Genomic DNA, 6,099 nt, shown 5'->3' on the forward strand with positions numbered 1-6,099 from the left:
AGCGCCGGCTCCAGAGCGCCGCAGAAGCGGGTTGTAGACTGCTTGATTTCAGATTTTGATTCTTTTAAACAGATACAAGACAGTGCTAATGCCGTAGTTTCCGTATGTGGCCTTCTCCCCGGGATTACCGTGTGTCCCTGTTGGGTCAGAGGGTCTCAAGGAGGAGCTTGTGTGTGTCAAGGTGCCACTTCAGGGCAGCAGCATCCATGTTTACTGGTTGCAGAAAAACCCCACTCACCTGAGACAGCATTTTAACGTTTTCCGGTTAACATGCACCTGAAAATGCTTTGCAAGGTCAGTGCTGCCCCTATGCAGGCTGAGGAGACCTGCCAGCCCTGCAGGCCCTACACATGGACCCACCACTACTTACCAGCTGCATAAACAATCCTCTCTCTCTCTCTGTGTCTCTCGGTGTTGTTCGAATAAGCAGTTAAAACGCTTTCCTGAGGTCTTCTGAGGACAGAGTAAATGCTGGCTCTGTTTACTGTAAGGAAAAGTAGTACAAAGCATATGAAATACGATAGTGCTGAATAGTGCAGATGCTGTGCAGGAACTGTAATCAAGTAAAATACTGTTTCTCTGCATTGCTTTTAGTTGTGTCATGAAAGTGACTTTAAATAACAATAATTTTACAGTTTTCCCAGGAGTGGTCAGAGAGATGGGAACTGGAATAAGGTAGTTATGTTTAAAGCATGCTAGTTAGGCAACATGTCAAATCCACGTTGGATTTTCCACTTCTTGGACACAAGTGACTTACTGGGAAAAAGTAAAAATACCCATTCATTTTCTGTTAGTTTCTTCACAATGTAATAAGAGAGCACAGCTACTTGCTCCACAATAAGTGGGTAGTAAAAGATCTCTCAACTATATTTTCCAGACATGTTATTTTGGTAATTTGTTCTTTCCTATATTTTTGAAGTATTCTTATGTATTACATATATTTCTAAGATAGAAGACAGTAAGCCATACCTATAGCAACAACTGCTGTTATTTTTAGGAGCAAAGGGAATCTTCCATGGAATGCAGTTACTGTCTGTATTTTGACCTGCATAAGATTTGTCACTTCAAAGATTTTTCCATAATAGTGATCTCAGTAGTGATGCTGGAAAAAGGCAATGGGTGAAGCTTTGGGTTTTTTTAAGATAAGCTTTAATGAAAATGAAGATATGCCAATAAGCATAAAAGTGAATTGTATAACAGACAAAATGGAAGAAAAAGATTAACCTATTGATATAATGCAAATTGTTTCTCATCTCAATGTTGCTATTGTTTCTTGCCTTGACCTAGAAAAGTCTTAATAAGCCAGTAACACTTAATTGCAGATTGTTTACTCTCCTCTAATTATTATTTTGTGCATCTAGGTTGGCTATACCATGTTAAGAGATATTCTTCAAAATAGGTATCTCCAAATTCTGATTTGTAACCAGAAGCCAAATTATTTTATGAGTCATTTGAGCTTTTGAAACTCCCTAGTGAATGCAGGCCTACTGACTCACTGAGGGATGTTTTGATTGATTATACTGCACATAAGAACAGCCATGGTTGTTCAGATCAATGGTCCACTGAGCTCAGTTTCTTCTTTGTAAAAGCAGTTAGCAGCAGATGCCTAGAGATGTGCAGGAGCTGGGCAAACTTCAAATGAACACTCTCCCTGCCTCTAGTTGTTTTCAGCTCAGTGGATTTCCTGTGCCTGTTGTGTTTGACTCTTTAGTTATTCTCAGTGACTCTCTCTCCCTCAAGTACTTGAATTTGAAAAATTTCTGCATCAGCAACATCCTTTGACAAGAGTTCTGCAGGTCTAGCACTCTTTATGTGAAGTACTATTTTATTATTATTAATTTTATGACCTCATTCATACCAGCTTCACTGGCCTCTAGTTTTTGCATTAAGAGAGAGAAAACAGTCCATCCCCACCCATCTCCTCTGTGCCACTCATAATTTCATGGACCACTATCATGTCCCCTCATGTTATTTCTGCTTCCATGTTGAAAAATCTCAGGCTGCTCCACTGTTCTGCATGAAGAAGCTATTCCATATATCTGATAATTTTGTTGTCCTTCTCGGTTCAGCCATGGAGGTATAAAGTTGCAACATATTCTTCTCTGTCTTGTTCTCTACTCCTACTGCTTCTCCTCCCTTACTGTTGCCATGAAATTCCTGACTTTTGAGTTAGGTGGCATTTCAAGAGGGATTTTTTTTTTTTCAGAAGATGCATGTTGGCTATTAAAATTTAAATGAGATCTATTATATAATTCATCAGGATTAGTCAATGATGGCTTCAGTCCCATTGATTGCTGTCAATACCATTAAAACCTCAAAACTAAGCACATCTTATGAAATGTTACAAGTGGATGCTGCTTCATAAGCAAATTTATACCAGAACTGGTTGTCTAAGCATGTTATTATACTAGAGGGTTACACGAGCTACATGATATATCAAGTAATTAGTATACCATGTTAGAAAATGTTTCCTTTTTACCTGAGCAAGTGTATTTTCAACCAGCTATTTGGTTTTTGTATGTGATGCCACTACATCTGAGTAGCTGCAACCTTCCTACAGCTAAGATTAGGAAGATGAGAATAAAAAAATATCTGTGAGATTGTTCTGTCCAACCCCTTCATTTCAGATCTGAACAAACGTCTTTGTACAGATCTGTACAAAGATTATGTCCCCGCATTTGTACATTAAAAATACTCTAATCAGAAGATCTCTTCTTGGAAAGCATCTTTCAGCAAAACTTCAACTGCATCATTGTTGGTGTAAGAACACAGTTGCTATCTTTTGGGTATCTTTTAGCTTTGGAACTTAGAAACTTACTTTGGAAGACTGATGATCAAGACCAAATTATCTCTGAGGTGCTCCTTTTGATAGTTACTTCCATGAAGTTAGATGTACCAACACCTTGTCAAGAAATGTAAAAGACACACTCTTCTTCTGTGGCAATGCCCTCTTCCCCATTTCTTAAGAAAATGTTCCCTATGCAAAATAGACTAGACCTATCAAGCAATTCATAGACATGAAAAGGATAAACAATCTTTCTAGTAACTTGATAGCTGGGAATGTCAAAGTGATTAAAAAAAATTGAGAGGCAGGATGTTATAAAACTCACATTTGGACTGTTTCTGCCCTATGACATGTTAGGAAGAGTCATTGTGTTCTCCCACAGAAAACGACCTTTCTCCAGGATAGCACTATTCAAAGAAGCAGCTGTCTCTGGATGCTAGAACATGACCATGTGATGCTGCTCTGTCATGATTTTGCTGGCTTCTCCGGGGTTGTCAAATCAACTGTTTTCTGCCAGACCAGCCCTGGGAGGGAAACAGCTAGTCCACTCATGCCTGTTTCCCCGACTGCATGGTTGCAGGACCTACTTGCTTCTGGTATGCTGGTTGGAATTCCCATTATAATGAGATAAGAATTGAGTGAGGGCAGTGTCCAAATTAAGAGTAACATTAATCTTGTAATCACTAGGAATAAGGAAGAGGTGAAACTCTGGCAGTACTACCAAACAGCATCACACTGAAACTGCTTAGAAGGACTTGAAGGTGGGCTTGTGCTTCCAGATCTGTAGAATTCAATCTGTTCAGGAACTCAGAAACTAAGTGTGTTTATAGAAGAAGAGCTTTCATTTACATAGCTATAATTGGGAATGTTGTAAAGATTCATGATGTGCGGGAGAGCTGAGCGTGCACATGACCAATGTGATCAAGCAATGCCCGTTTATTACAACTAAGAGAGCCTTTTTATAATGTTCTCCTGCACACGTAACATGCAGTACAAGTCCTTAACTTAGCACAAGTCCTTAACTTAGCCCGCGCTTTAAACCTTTTTATGATTGGATAAAAAGTGCCACATCAGCCTTGCCAGGCTTCCTGCCTTAGGTAACTTCCTCTTCCATCCCAGCCCCTTCCAGGGGTTGTTTGTCTCGTTGAGTTTCTCCCCCCTCATTCAGGGTCACATCCTTATGGCATTCTTGCTTGGCTGAGGCTCTTATCAGTCTTGTTCTCACGCAGGATTGCTCACATGTCCATTCTCTCGCAGGAAGTCCTCTTGAATCCTAACATATGATGCAGTTCAATCATCCTCAAAGGAGACACTTGCTTACCATGAGCTCCAGGACAAGACTCTTGTCTTTTACAAACAAACGCAATTAAGTATTTTTCTTTATGTCAAAGACCTGCATGAGATCAGAGATATTAGTAACCTGGTAATGAAAAACTGATTTTTTAACATCTACTATTAAATGAATTAAATAACAGTGATTTAAAAAAAAAAAAAATCGTAACAATTCATATAATCTGAAGAGTTATCTGTATTTGTATAGATCTGTATTGGTACAGATCCCACGACGGCCAAGTAACTGAAGGTACGTACAATCTTAAAAATCCATGAAAGGAGAACGTCTTGCAGCGCAATGTTGCGCTCCTTTGAACTGAAGCAATGCACCTCAAACCCTGGAGAGTTTCCTCACACCGAAGTGTTTTGCACACCAGAGCCCAACTGCAGGGAGAAGTCCAGCTACAGCTTAAAGAACCTGGAGAAGACGTGAAACAAAACATTCAGTAACCATCAAATTTGCTTTCTGTTAATGTTCCTCTTCAAAATCCGCGAATCATTTCAGAGTTACAGGCCTTTAGATTTAGGACAGCGTATCTCGAAAGAGCCCACGGCACAGGCTGGGAGCCTGTACCCACTCTGTCAAGGGAAGGCCGTGGGGTGCCTGTGTTAGAAACGGGGCGGCGGGCGCTGCTGAGGGCAAGAGTCTCTGAACCGCCCCCGAGTAGGGCGCCTGGAGCCGAGCTAGGCCGCCGCAGGGATGATTTGACCGTGACACCTTGGCCTCATCCACGCCACGCAGACTTTCAGGCTCCGGAGAAGGAGGCCACATCCAAGCTGCCTGCTGGGAACAGGGGATACTCAAGGCGGCAGCTGGAAGCGGCGGGAGAGGGAGAGGGCCCGGCCAGCGCCGCGCCCCGGAGCCATATTTGATCCGGGAGGCCGGCGCCGAATCCGGGCCGCCATGTTGGGGCAGGGCGGGGTGACGCCCCGGGGAGCACTCTGGGGTGCCGCGGCCCCGCGGAGGGAGCAGTCCAGGGACAGCGCCGGCTCCAGAGCGCCGCAGAAGCGGGTTGTAGACTGCTTGATTTCAGATTTTGATTCTTTTAAACAGATACAAGACAGTGCTAATGCCGTAGTTTCCGTATGTGGCCTTCTCCCCGGGATTACCGTGTGTCCCTGTTGGGTCAGAGGGTCTCAAGGAGGAGCTTGTGTGTGTCAAGGTGCCACTTCAGGGCAGCAGCATCCATGTTTACTGGTTGCAGAAAAACCCCACTCACCTGAGACAGCATTTTAACGTTTTCCGGTTAACATGCACCTGAAAATGCTTTGCAAGGTCAGTGCTGCCCCTATGCAGGCTGAGGAGACCTGCCAGCCCTGCAGGCCCTACACATGGACCCACCACTACTTACCAGCTGCATAAACAATCCTCTCTCTCTCTCTGTGTCTCTCGGTGTTGTTCGAATAAGCAGTTAAAACGCTTTCCTGAGGTCTTCTGAGGACAGAGTAAATGCTGGCTCTGTTTACTGTAAGGAAAAGTAGTACAAAGCATATGAAATACGATAGTGCTGAATAGTGCAGATGCTGTGCAGGAACTGTAATCAAGTAAAATACTGTTTCTCTGCATTGCTTTTAGTTGTGTCATGAAAGTGACTTTAAATAACAATAATTTTACAGTTTTCCCAGGAGTGGTCAGAGAGATGGGAACTGGAATAAGGTAGTTATGTTTAAAGCATGCTAGTTAGGCAACATGTCAAATCCACGTTGGATTTTCCACTTCTTGGACACAAGTGACTTACTGGGAAAAAGTAAAAATACCCATTCATTTTCTGTTAGTTTCTTCACAATGTAATAAGAGAGCACAGCTACTTGCTCCACAATAAGTGGGTAGTAAAAGATCTCTCAACTATATTTTCCAGACATGTTATTTTGGTAATTTGTTCTTTCCTATATTTTTGAAGTATTCTTATGTATTACATATATTTCTAAGATAGAAGACAGTAAGCCATACCTATAGCAACAACTGCTGTTATTTTTAGGAG

At 42.1% G+C, this 6,099-nt stretch overlaps 1 protein-coding gene across 3 annotated transcripts in view; it reads right to left on the reverse strand.

Annotated features, from left to right (window-relative positions):
* Positions 1–5,378, reverse strand: part of ANGEL2 (angel homolog 2) — a 22,586-nt gene extending 17,208 nt beyond the window's left edge. Inside the window, exons 1-4 of one of the 3 annotated variants that reach the window (XM_026845326.1) lie at positions 4,629–5,378; positions 4,372–4,535; positions 4,107–4,178; positions 371–477 (exon numbers count right to left, since the gene is read on the reverse strand). The gene's annotated coding sequence lies outside the window, so the exon portion shown is untranslated. Of the gene's footprint in view, positions 1–370; positions 478–4,106; positions 4,536–4,581 lie in introns of all 3 variants that reach the window. The other 2 variants (XM_026845325.1, XM_026845327.1) reach the window with 2 other exon arrangements.
* Between the last annotated feature and the right edge of the window lie 721 nt (positions 5,379–6,099).

The sequence above is a fragment of the Athene cunicularia genome, assembly GCF_003259725.1.
Source record: "Athene cunicularia isolate RWA chromosome 3 unlocalized genomic scaffold, athCun1 chr3_part1, whole genome shotgun sequence".
In the NCBI taxonomy this organism is placed as follows: Eukaryota; Metazoa; Chordata; class Aves; order Strigiformes; family Strigidae; genus Athene; species Athene cunicularia.